Below are 13383 nucleotides of genomic sequence, written 5' to 3' on the forward strand. Positions count from 1 at the left end.
GCCTAATTTAGACCAAATGTCTAAATTTTGAAGACATTTTTATTTTACCAATAATCTTTAAAACTATCTTTATTTCTCAAAGATTACTAAAGTTATGTGAACTAAAAGGCATTACAGTTTTTATTTTTCTAACAAAATATTTGATCACACATCACACACACACACAACACATATAAATACACAAACAGTCAGAAGATTCTGTAGTTGTAAGATTTTTCATTTGCCAGTTTTTGTTTCTCAATTGGATTACTGGCTTCAGGGTAGAGCCTTTTGAGGAACAGGGCCAGGAAACCATTCAGTTTCAAGGGCCTAGTAAGCAGGCACAGCTGGAAGGCAAAACAGATCCCCCAAAATTAAGGGTCCCATTTTTATACCAGATCTTAGATCCCAAAGAGGAGGGAATCAGTCCATCTCCCATAAAAGCCCATAACTGCCATTAGCCAGCCCTAAAAGTATATTTCCTACTTAGTAATTAGACACCAAAGTTCTCTCATAATGCGAAGTAATTTCTGATACCCCCAAATGTCAAAAACATCAGACAACACAATGTAAAACAGAACAGGGCCTTAGATTTTGGGAGAGATCTATCCACTTTCAATTCCTGGGGTTTCATGAGGAAAACAGAGGTTTTTCCCCAAACAGCGTGTGTGGCACCTCCTCTGTTTTCCCCAAAGAGTCCCAGCCTGTTAGAAATTTTCTTAGGTCCTCTCATGTATGCATCAAGAGTGGCAAGAAAACAAAATGGAGAAAAATGACTTTTCAGTTGACTGAAAAGAAAAACTTTTTCTCAAGAAAAACAAGATTTGAGAAAAAACCATAAAGGCCTTTTCAATATACCCATAGCTTGAATATCCACTTTTAATTAAGCTGACTTTTAACCATAGTGCTCTTTTTAAAAAAGTCTTTTAAAATTTCTTATTATCCAACTTTTAGCCAAGTAAAATGGTCAATATTTCTGGCTTTTGAACTTTACCAAAGATAACTTCCCAGGTGCTCAGAGAAAGGAAAATTCAAGAGGGAAGTCAGAAGTTGTTCATGGAGAGGAAGAGAATCAACAAATGGCAAAGGTCACACAGATATCAACCAAAAAGTACTCATTCCCTAGACCGGGAATTGAGAGCCTGGGCTACCACTGTAAAATGGCAAAGCCTTAGCTACTGAGCTACAGCACTGAGCAGTTTTCATTGCTTTTCCTAGGAGTCTACAGTCAGCCAATTTTGAGCTTTTTGCAAAGGTTTTTAACTGCTCTGGATAATTTTTAAGGCTAACTATAACATGAACTCCAAAATTCCTGTTCCCTTGATGGTGGAGACCAAGAGAAAGTACCACCCACCTGGTTACAAAGTCAAGCTCCCAAGGACATAAAACAAGATGAGAGGGAAACTTCATCCAGTTTTTTTTTTGTTTGTTTCACAGGTCTACAACCAGGAGTTTCAACATGTGGTCTTTGGGCAGGATGGTTGCTCTGAGTAACAGAAAATATAGGAAAGGGAAAGGAGAGAAAGAGAGAGAGGACCAGGCACAGTGGCTCACGCCTGTAATCCCAGCACGTTGGGAGGCCGAGGCTGGTGGATCACAAGGAAGAGATTGAGACCATCCTGGCCAACATGATGAAACCCCGTCTCTACTAAAAATACAAAAAAACTAGCTGGGTATGATGCGCACACCTGTAGTCCCAGCTGCTTGGGAGACTGAGGCAGGAGAATCACTTGAACCCGGGAGGCAGATGTTGCAGTGAGCCGAGATCGCGCCATTGCGCTCCACCTGGCCACAGAGCAAGACTCCGTCTCAAAAAAAAAAAAAAAGAGAGAGAGAGAGAGAGAGAGAAAGCATTCCCTGCGGTGGGGAAGGCGAAGAGCTCAGGGAGGCCAGAGAAAGACCTACTCATTGAAGCAACACTGAATCAAAAGTTCAAATGGCCACTTGTCAGTTGTGAAGGGATCTTTTCCAGCAGTCCCATCAGCTCTCAAGTTTCCCCTTTTGGGAAGGAAAAAGTTCCCCATGTTCCACGGTCTTGTATATGCCTAATCCTGTCACCCACAGTCGTCAGCAAAGAGTATAAGACAGATTAATCCGAAGAGAATAGCGGTGGCATTAATCCATAATGCCAAATTCATTTTTAACCAAGAGGGACTTTACTGAGAGGGGCCTTTAACCCTCTAAATCTTAGGAAGGACTCTAACCTTCCTAAATTGGGCCTAAGACCCAAGTTTGGTCAAGAAGCCTTGCCTTTTATTAAGATGGGCCTTTAACCCTCTCTATCTTAGGAGAGTCTATCCTAAGTTGGGCCTCTAACTCAATCCCACCCTTTACCCAGGTAAAATATACCCCACCACTTACCCAAAATCAGCCAGTTGGTGCTGCAGTCTATTTCCTCTGGATCAGGGGGTCTCCTCAGTAGAGTCCCTTTGTGGTTCACCAGGAAGATGTTAGTGGAAAGGGGTCCCAATCCAGACCCCAAAAGAGGGTTCTTGGATCTCACACAAGAAAGAATTCAGGGCGAGTCCACAGAGTAAAGTGAAAGTTTATTGAGAAAATAAAGGGATAAAGAATGGCTACTCCATTGGCACAGCAGCCAGAAGCAAGAAGTTCTGAACTGCCTATCAGATATTACCATTTTATAAATGAGAACCAGTCCATAATTTTGGAACATGTTTCCTATATAATAACCCTTTCTTAGTTGGAAATGACCCAGACATTCAACAAGCATCTACAATGATTTTAAGAACTTAAATCATACAAAAAAGTTTTACTTAGAAGCATTTATCTCATTTATATGCATATAATTCTCCCATTTTTAACCGTTTACTTAGATTACTTCTGAAAACTGAGATCTTACCACAGAGGTAGTCATTATTGAAAGTTAATTCCCTGTTAACCATTTTAAAGCTTGTGAACATCATGTGTTCATCTAAGTAAGAACCTTAAAGTTAAAACACATAGGCATTTTGTTGATAACTCAGAAGGTTTAGCTATTTTCCTCAAACAATATTAAATGTCTTATTTATCAAAAATTACACAAAGATCATTGTGTCTTGGGCTGGGTTTATAGTTTTATAACTCTTATGCCAAATTTTGGCACCTAATGATATCTGGCAGAGATAAATATGAAACCGCTTGATCAATAAACTCAAATGAAAATGTATGTTGACAATTCTTAAGATATTTATAATATTATTTTACCAATAATGTAAAGCCAGCTTATTTAAGATTTTACTTAATTTATGAGTACGTCTTAACTCTAAGGAATTTGGTTTCTTGTGACCACAATACATAACAAAATACATGTACATATGCATAAACACACACATACACACTCATATTAAGCAGGCCGAAAATAAACAGAGGAAGATATCACCTGGCCTTCTGCAAGGGTGGCATGAGGTAGGGGGAGAGAGGGGAAGAAAGAGATGAGAGAATAAAGCAATGGAAAGGGAGCTCAAGAGCCCTCCTGCAGACATTGAGTGGTGTGAGGTTGATACTTCCACCACCATCATTTATCTCCCATCAGGGAGAGCCTCAGCACCCTAAGTCTGCACAGTGTGGGATGGGTTCCTCCTACTTCTGCAAGTCACTGGTCAGGCAAACTGTTTCCAGCCAGAGGGAGCTAGAGCTGCCTGCAGCTGAGAAGAGTAAAGCTGTAAGCGGCTCTCCAAAGATAGAAGGGTGAAGTTGGAGGTAGAGACGAAAGAAATCAGGGCCCATACACAAAGTCATATATTCATATATGCAAACAGACAGCATGCTTCCACACGACTCCCCAACCAAGGGGGCTGGGTGAGGTCCTGAATCCCTCTCCCCAGTTCCAAATGGCTCCATGGGCTGTTAAGTCCAGTCCGAGCACAGGTCCCATGGTGCCGCACATACAAATAAATACAAATGCATTAAAATGGTCAAATGATGTCACTAACAGCCAGGTCTTAAGTAGAGCAGGGCTTCAGTGACACCCCAAAAGAGACAGAGGGTGGTCAGGTGCACTGCCAACCAAATTACCCAGTTCCAAAGTTTGTCAGCTCTTTCTCTTTTTCTCCCAGAATTCACTTCCCTTGCACAGGCAATGCATTGAAGGCAGCAAATGTTGTGCTGGGAGTGGGGAGCAAAAGGGAAATTTCCCCATAAGAAAGCATTTTTTGCAGCTGCTGGGAAGCTCCCTAATGCTTTCATCGTGGGACCTGATAGCCATGAGCAGCTGGCACTCACAGGTGACCCCATGTCTCATCTGATAGCGAAATTGGGTGGTCAGGCACAAGCCTACCTGGAGCACAGAGCATGTCCCTGTATGGGCCACCAAAAATTGCAACCAAAAAGTGGGTTAGTCGCTTGCTGAATGTAGAGTCCAATTAACAAGAATGAGTCCTGGTACTTTCCAGAAAAGTGATTTTATTTCCAAAGCTAGTTTGGGGGAGTGCACAAAGTGTCCAGCTTTAAATGTACTGCTTCACCTTTGGAGCAAAAAGTGGGCATTTATATAATGTAGGGGAGGAAATGAGCAAGGGCAGGGCTCTTCTGCTAGCCTTATCTGTACCTTATCTACTGCGCCGTTGTGTTGCCACCTTCCTGGGCAGAAGTAAGTTGTAAAAGTGGCTAAGTGGGCATGCTCTGGGCATGTCCTCCTGAGGCAACACCCTGGAGGTGGGAGTTCCCTCTTGGAGCACACAGATGAACTTGCCCTGTAGGAAATGTCTGGAGAGGGGGAGGTGAGAAGTTATTTTGCACTTGAAAAAGGGCTAAATGGGAAGTAGGAGGAAAGGGGAAAGGCGAAAAGAGAAAAAAACTGTTGCTTAGGAAAACGGGAGTACTCAGTTACAGTTGTGAAACTGCCTTTGCAAAAATTATATCAGTGAGCAAATTATGACAGTGAAAGAGATCTGATCTAGCCCACCACCCCTCTTGCCTTTTCCTTAATTATTCCTGGGCTTTGGGGCTGAACTAACTTTGGAAGATATTTAGGTTATGGTTTAAATGATAATAGCTCTTTCCCAAAAATCATTGTAAAGCTAATGGAAGGCCATCAGGCTAAGGGTTGGAGAGGAACCTGATACTGCTAAGTTTTAGACATAGATTGCCAGCCATTCCTGCAGATAACACCACTACTGTAGATTGGCCTTTTGAGATATCTTTTCAGGTTTTTTGCATGTCTGACACCCATGGCTCCACCTAGACTCACCAATCCCACTCATGTGGCCCCACCCTGAGGCAATTCAGCATGCAGGAGGACAGCTTTCACCTCCTATGATTTCATCTCTGCCCCAACCAATTAGCAGCAAGCCTAGCCACCCCTACTGCTTCCCCCAAACTGCCTTTGAAAAACCCCCAACCTACAAGCTTTGGAGGAGATTGATTTGAGTACTATAATAACTCTGTCTATTATATGCCGTGGCCCGCCTTGTGACTATTAAACTCTTTTTTTTTTTTTAATAGACACTGAGTCTCGCTCTGTCGCCCAGGCTGGAGTGCAATGGCGTGATCTCGGCTCACTGCAACCTCCACCTCCCAGGTTGAAGCGATTCCCCTGCCTCAGCCTCCTGAGTAGCTGGGACTACAGGTGTGCACCACCATGCCCAGCTAATTTTTGTATTTTTAGTAGAGACGGGGTTTCACCATGTTGGCCAGGATGGTCTCAATCTCCTGACCTCGTGATCTGCCTGTGTCGGCCCCCCAAAGTGCTGGGATTACAGGTGTGAGTCACCACACCTGGCCTAAACTCTTTCTTTACTGCAATACTGTGGTCTTTCTTTGTGCAGTGGGCAGGAAGAACCCCTCAGGTGGCTACAGTTGCACAACAATGTGAATATACTTAACACTACTGAACTATAAACCTCGAAATGGTTAAGATGCTAAATTTTATGTTATGCATTTTTTACAATAAAAAATGGGATGTTACAATAAAAAATGGGATGCAACATATGCTCACCTTTGGGTGGTCCCCAGGTGTGCATACGTTGTGGCTGTACATGCTAGTATATATGTTACATGTCTTACATCTCCACCCAGGGGTGTGTGTGTATATATATATATATTTACTATTAAAATGAGCAAAACGTTACCTTGAGGGCAAGCCAAGTTGAAGTGCACATGCTTACTGCTGGGGAAAGTCCCTACTGAAGTTATGTCCTGCCAGGGCCAGATAAGTCCCAGTTAGGGCCAGATAAGCCTAACTGCAAGTCCAGATATGGCCATTGTTTTTTCTGATTGCTAGTGGGGTAAGGTTTCCAGGGCTTCCTTACTTTGAGGCTGCCTTTCCTGCTCATGTCTGTCTGTCTGTCTGTCTGTCCTGTCTATCTATGTATCTATGTATCTATCTATCTATCTATCTATCTATCTATCTATCATCTATCTATCTATCTACTCTAACATCTGGAGGTTTTTTTTTTTTTTTTGTCTTGTGGATGGAAAGATCTTAAATAAAATTTTAGCAATTTGAATCCAGCAAGTATGGAAAGAAAAATTTACCCCATGACCAAACTGGATTTTCCAGTAAGGCTGTTGATGGTGATTGTGAGTCCTCAGTTCTTGTCTTCTTGGTTTAAAGAATTTAAGCAAGAGACACACAGCAAGGGAGATACAGCCATAAACCAGTTTATTACAAAATTGAAAGAGCACTCTGAGAGCTGAGTCAGAGTGGGCTGCTCAAGAGTGAGACACCCCTGGCTGACACTAGGGAAGCTCCCTTTAGGGGAGTTTTACATGATTATTCTTAAGAGGGTGGGAAAGGGCATTGCTAGTAAGTATGTTATGGGTGGTCCTCTAGGTGCACATGTTCGGTAACTGTACATGTTTGTTCATACATCACATCTCATTAGCATCTTAAATCTCCACCCAGTAGTGTGTTTTTCACTAGTATAATGAGCAAAAAGTCAGCCCAAGGACAAGTAAAATTAAAGTGCATGCTTTCTACTGGCTGAAGTCCCCACTGAAGTTAGGTCTTGCCTAAGCCAGAGGAGCATGACCACAAAGCAAGCATTGTGTTAACACATCCTGATAGACATGGCTACTTTCTTGACTACGTCTCCTACTTCAACTTCAAGGTAAAGATGGTTAATGTTAATACATCTATCTGTTTATTTCACTACATCAAGAAATAAAGGAGAAAACGACAAAATCACATCAATGGATACTAAAAAAGCATTTGACACAATTTGGCAGTATTCTCAAACTAAAACCAGACTAAAATGGGAATATGAAAATTCAGAAAAGATTACAGGCTCAAAATCACCAGGAAGCCTATTACTAAAAGGTAAAATGCTGAAGTTGCTACCAGTAAAACTAGTAATGACATACAGTTGTTCCTATCACAACGGTGTTTTGAAAAAGCTCTAGCTAATGCGATGAAATATGAAGATAAAATAAACTGATTATATATTAAGAAAGGAGAGGTAATCATTTTTATTTGCAGATGATATCATTGGAAGGGTGTTCATGCTATACAGTGAAAGAAGTTGTGGCTTCCCACCTCACAGAGCAGAACAGTGGTGCTTCCCTGGGAAGAAATGGCCTGCACTGCTGTTAGAGTAGGTAGATAGGCAGATACGAGCAGAAAAGGATAGGGCCCCAAAGAGTGTCAAGTGACTCTCAGTTGACTGTCAGGTGGTTGTCAGATGGCTGGTGACAGGGAGGGGAAAATTTCCTAACAAACAAGGGACATCTTGAGCTTGTTGGCAACAATTTCCCAATAAGAACTTAAAATGGCAAAGTTTGATCTTCCTCTGGGAACATGTCCAGGCATGCACAGTAAGGGGCAAAATGGTGGAGTCTGACCTATATATGATCTTCCTCCAGGGGCACTAGACCAGTAAGTGAAAATTGCCCTAAGACAGCATGCACATAACTTCAATCATCAAATGGCTCATGCCGCCCCTCCCAGATACTGGCAAGTCACTGTGCCTGTGGTGATTAGCCAACAGCCTATCCAAGAGGAAGGATGAGACTGGGAAGAATCAGGAAATAGTAACTCTATATTATAATTATTATATAAGAGCCCTGAGCCAACAATCAGGTGGGGCGTTCCATCTTTTGAGTTGCTTGCTTGGTTCCTTTCAAGTGTACTTTGCTTCAATAAACTCTCATTTCTGCCTTAAATCTACTTCTGTCTCTCAGCTGAATTCTTTCTCTCAAGAAGACAAGAATTGAGGACTGTAGACCCTGCCCAGACTCACTGCCAGTAACACTTCTTTGGGTAGACTTCCTGGTGGACAGATTCATCCTCTCCTTGGTGATACTACTGGATGTGAAAGGATGCAGTGGGAGTGGTACAGTCCCCATCCAGGAGATACCATGAGGAGAGAGGGGAGATAAATCAGAGTGGTACTGTCCAGTCCCACTGTGTTGGTGATGGGAGGAGAGCGATGTGGTTGGAGTAAGAACCTAAACATCCTCATAATCTCCATCAGCTCCCCCACAAGCCATCTCAACTGAAATAATAATAGGTATCAATTAAATAAGTCTTAAGTTGATATGGCTACTAGTTGTTTTCTTTAATATGTGTCAACAAAAACATCTTTTAGAAAATTTTATTGTTCATAATTCCTATGGAAGCATAGCATTAAGACACATTTCTGACCCTGCCCCACAACCAGTTTGCTGCCTCTTAGCACCTCAAATAGAAAATTATGGAGATGCCAGTGCCCCTCTGGGAGATGTCAGAGGGGCAGAGGTAATAAGAATCCATATATCCCCTCAATGGATGAACTGCTACACATTCTGCAACACCCAGTTCAAGTACCTCCTATGAGAAGCCCTACCTGACTGTGGTAGGAGACTCTATGCTAGCTGAAGAACCTTTTGACCCAGCAAGTAGGGAAGACTTTTTTAAAGGGCTTGTTCCTAAGCTCTGGTGTCCTCTATCTTTGTGCCCTCAGATCAGTCACACCCTTTTTGGAGCCCAGTTCAACATTCTAGACATTAGAGGGTTAGAGTCTAATTATCACATAGTTCCCTGTCTTTCCTACAGCCCTGGATTGGATAATTTTTTATTTGGTGAATGATATGGTTTGACTGTGTCCCCACCCAAATCTCATCTTGAATTATAGCTCCCATAATTCCCATGTGTTGTGGAAGGACCTGGTGGGAGATAATTGAATCACAGGGGCAGTTTCCCCCATATGGTTCTCATGGTAGTGAATAAGTCTCGTGAGAGCTGATGATTTTATAAGGGGTTTCCCCTTTCACTTGTCTCTCATTCTCTCTTGTCTGCCACCATGTAAGACGTGCCTTTTGCATTCCGCTTTCCACCATGATTGTAAAGCCTCCCCAGCCACATGGAACTGTGAGTTCATGAAACCTCTTTTTCTTTATAAATTACCCAGTCTCAGGTATGTCTTTATCAGCAGCATGAAAACAGACTAATATAGTGAACAAATAAAAGAAGAAATTGAATCAGTGGAAGCTTGCTAACACACATATACATATCTAAAAATGTTTCAGGCACAGGAGAGGAAGAGGAGAAAAAGAAAAGGAAAGTATCCTAATGTTATGTTAGAGGTTTATACTGAAGTGTATGGATGAAATGATATGAAGTCTGGTATTGGCTTTAAAATACTCAACCAATGGGGCTGTTTAACTAGGGGTGGGGAAGTCAGGAAATAAAATAGAATGTTGATAACTGTTGCAGCTGAGTTTTGGGTACGTAGGAAGTCACTATTCTATTTGATCTACTTTGGTGTATATATACAAAAAGTTTACAGTGAAAAGGTTTTAAATGAAGAAAAGAAATGGATGGAAATATTCACAAGTAACAATATTAACATTAGACAAAATATATGTTGAAGTATAGAATTTAAAAAGGGATAAACAGAGGAAGTTCTTAATTTAAAACCATGCAAGCCACCAAGAAGACGCACCAATCATGAGCATTTATATGTGTGTGTATGTGTGTGTGTGTGTATGTACTTTTGAAATACATAAAACAAAAACTGACACAAATGGGGAAAATTTTGCGAGTATTCAGTTACAAAGGAAGAATAATATATCTCACAGAAACTGACAAGATCAAATAGATGAAATATGTAAGACACAAAGACTGGAATAATACAATCAATAAACATGGTATTTGATATAGCTATATTCAATCTTTATTTTGTACTCAAGAGAATGCACATGTTTTAAACATGAACAAGACACCCTTAAAAATCCTTGCACTAGTGCAACAAAATAATAAATCTTTAAAATGATATCACAAGGCAATATTCATAACCCACAATGAAATAAAAATGGAGGTAAAAGCAAAGAGACAATAAATATTTCAAATACCTGGACATTAAAAGCACTCACATACAATTAATACTTGGGTTAAGGAGGAAATTAAAATGGATTACCAACTATCTAGTATTATGAGAGCACTACATATAACATCTATGGGCTGGGAAAATTAATATACTTAAGATTATTTATATCATAAAATGCATTTATTAGTAAGCAAGAAATTCTGAAGATGAATTATCTAAACTTTTAGTACACACTGTAGGAAAGGAAAATGAAATACCCACAAAGGAGGTAAGTAAATGTTAAAAACAGAAATTAATAAAATAATGAGCAAAACATTACTAATCAGGGAATTGCCTATTGAGAACATAATGAAATACTCTCTTATATCCATTCATTTGGTAAAAATAAAGCAGTTGGGCAAGATTAAATGTTGGTAAGGATCTCTTATACAGTTTTGGTGGGAATGTAAATTAGGGAAACCACTTTGGAAAGAAGTTTAGCATTTCCTTCTATAATTGGACATCCATACACCTCATCACACGGCAAGTCCACTCCCAGAAATAGCCCCAAGAGAAGCTCTTGCCCAGGTACCCCACAAAATATGTAAAAGGACATTCATGAAAGCCTATTCATGTCATAAAAACCTGGACACAAACCAAATGCTCACCAAACGAGTAAAAATGAACAAACTACAGTAATATTTAACAACACAAAGGGATGCTAAGTGAAAAAGTGTAAATTGCCAAAGATTATATAAAGTATGATACATTCATTACAACATTTTATTATGAACATTTTGGGACATAAAGAAAAGCTAAAAGAATTTTAAAGTGAGTATGCACAAAACCACAACCTAAAAATCTATAACAAATATTTCAGTATATTTGCTTTATCTCATATCTATTCATACACATATCTTTCTTTTCATTCATCACCCCATCTTCTTTTTTTGATGCATTTCGAATTATGTTACAGTCATCAGCACACATCACCCCTAAAGTTTCAACATGCATATCATAAACTACAGTTTAGTATTTGTCTATATTCTAAGGCAAAATTTACACACAGTAAAACACACAAATCTTATGTGCACTATTTGATGAGATTTAACAAGTGAACACAGACTTCTAGTTTCAGCTCTGACATGTTAAGAGCTTGGAAGTAATCACTCCCATCCTTGCAACAATAATAAAGGCTGAACAAACTGAAACTCAATGACTTTTCATAGGCCGTCAGAGAGTTTAGGTCACAAGGCAAACTGCCACCCCCAAATCTGGAGAGACAGACAAATACAGAGAATCACAGCTGAGATCAGCTTACTTTACCTGGAGCAGAAGCTGCTGGATCCCTAAGCAGATAGGAACACTTCACTGGTGATTTTGACAAATTGCTAGAGGCTGAATATGAATAGCTTGAGAATGAGAAACCTCTTATGGAGGTCTCACGCTTTCCTGGGTTTTACCTCCAGAAAGCCAAGAAGGTCCTCAGGTGAAGATCTAAAGAAAATCCCCTCACGTTTCTGGCAAGAGGAGGGCAGGAGGGTAAGAGGGTTCAAGTTGCCATTTTGAAACACACTCAGAGCTTTCTCTGTAACGAAGGACTGCTCTCTAGGGGAAGAAATTTTTCCAGAGACTTGTCTACCTGGGTGAAGGGCACCCAGTCAAAAACATCCTGTATAATCTAAGGGGAGAAAAAAAGGCTAAGAAATACTTTTGAAGGTCACAGCCCAGAGACTAAGGCCCACAAAAAGAGTGAGATTTAATTATAAGATAATGGAACATTTCCTCTCTTTCACTCCTTACTACTGCAGTATAATAACAGTGAATTAAAACTGAAAGAGCTGCAAGACACAGACCCTATTTAATGAAGGCGTTCTTAGGGAAACTCAAAGACACCAGGGGAGGGAAAAAATAAGAACACTGGAGAAACCTGAAGCCTCTGGCATCTAGAACTACAGCAAACATTAAACACAGACCAGCTCCTAGATTAACATAAAACCTCATACTAAAGATCTGTATTTGTTAGATACCTGATACATCATGTCCAGCATTCAACAAAAAATTATAAAACCATGCTAAAAGGCAAGAAAAAATATAGTCTGAAGAGGCAAAGCAAGCATCAGAACCAGACTCGGATATGACACAGATTTTGAAATTATCATGTAGGGCATTTAAGAGAACTATGATTAATATGTTAAAGGCTCTAATGTAAAATGTGGACAACATGTGAAAACAAATGGGTAATTTAAGAAGAGAGATAGGAACTCTAAGAAAATCAAGAGGAAATGCTAGAAATAAAAAAACACTATAACAGAAATGAAAGAATGGCTTTTGTGGGCTTGTAAGTAGCCTGGACATAGCAGAGGAAAGAATCAGTGAGCTTGAAGAAAGGTCAATAGAAACGTCTCAGATTGAAAAGCAAGGATAAGAAAAAATGAAAAAAAAGCACAACAGAATTTCCAAGAACTGTGGGATAATTACAAAGAGTGTAAAATATGCAAAATTGGAAAGCAAAAAGAGAAGAGAGGAAGGAGCAGAAGAGAAATATTTGAAGAAATAATGGCAAGAATTCTACAAAATTAATGGCAAACACCAAACTGCAGATCCAGTAAGCAGGATGTCTTAGTCCACTTAGTGTTGTTATAAAGGAATATCTGAGGCCGGGTTATTTATAAAGAAAAGAAGATTTATTTGGCTCATGATTTGGATGATTGGAAAGTTCAAGATTGGGTATCTGCACCTGGTGAGGGTCTCAGGGTGCCTCTACTCATAGTGGAAAGCTGGCATGTGCAGAGATCACATGGTGAGAGAAGAAGGAAGGGAGAGTGGGTAGGTGCCAGACTCATTTTAACAACCAGCTCTCCTGGGAACTAATAGAGTATAAATTCACTCATCGATGAGAGAGAGCATTAATCTATTCATGAGGGATCCACCTCCATGACCCAAACACCTCCCATTAGGCCCCTCCCCTAACACTGGGGATCAAATTTCAACACGAGGTTTGGAGGGACCAAACATCCAAACCATAGCACAAGATAAATACCAAAACAATCTACACTAGTCGTATGATAGTCGCACTGAAGAAAACCAACAACAGAGAAAATATTGAAAGAATCCAGAGGAGAGGGAATCTTACCACTAGAAGAACAAGATTAAGAATTACATTGGACTACTTGTTGGA

This window comes from Pan paniscus, chromosome X (genome assembly GCF_029289425.2).
Source record: "Pan paniscus chromosome X, NHGRI_mPanPan1-v2.0_pri, whole genome shotgun sequence".
In the NCBI taxonomy this organism is placed as follows: Eukaryota; Metazoa; Chordata; class Mammalia; order Primates; family Hominidae; genus Pan; species Pan paniscus.